Source organism: Etheostoma spectabile, chromosome 15 (genome assembly GCF_008692095.1).
Source record: "Etheostoma spectabile isolate EspeVRDwgs_2016 chromosome 15, UIUC_Espe_1.0, whole genome shotgun sequence".
Classification (NCBI taxonomy): Eukaryota; Metazoa; Chordata; class Actinopteri; order Perciformes; family Percidae; genus Etheostoma; species Etheostoma spectabile.
In genome coordinates this window covers 33,115,977-33,116,506 of record NC_045747.1, presented here as the reverse complement: position 1 = coordinate 33,116,506, position 530 = coordinate 33,115,977, and the positions used below count along the sequence as shown (strand labels likewise).

At 39.4% G+C, this 530-nt stretch overlaps 1 protein-coding gene across 1 annotated transcript in view; it reads right to left on the bottom strand.

Moving 5' to 3' along the window:
* Positions 1 to 530, bottom strand: part of LOC116702583 (proteoglycan 4) — a gene marked incomplete at its 3' end in the record, with an annotated part of 9,616 nt that overhangs the window by 1,621 nt on the left and 7,465 nt on the right.

The following is a 530-nucleotide window of genomic DNA, read 5'->3' as shown; positions in this document are numbered from 1 at the left end:
CTTCTAAGCAGTTGTCTAGAAAACTCAAACTGAAAATAGTTGACGCTTACAAAGCAGGAGAAGGCTATAAGAAGATAGCCTTAGAATATATATAATAGAATAAAGCTTTTTCAGATGCCAATATCCTCTGTTCGGAATGTTATTAAGAAATGGCAGTCATAAAGAACAGTGGAAGTTAAAGCAAGATCTGGAAGACCAAGAAAAATATCAGACAGAACAGCTCGCAGGATTGTGAGAAAAGCAAGTCCAAACCCACGTTAGACTGCACGATCCATCCAGAAACACCTGGAGACACTGGAGTTGTGCTACACCATTCCACTATAAAGAGATACTCGTACTAATAGGGTCATCATGGAACAGTCATCAGAAGAAAACCTCTTCTGTTTCAGCGTTTGAAGTTTGCAAATGAACATATAGACAAGCCTGATGCATTGTGGGAAGAAGTTCTGTGGACCGATGAGATTAAAGTAGAACTTTTTGGCCGCAATGACCAAAGGTACGTTAGGAGAAGAAAGGGCACAGAATTTAAT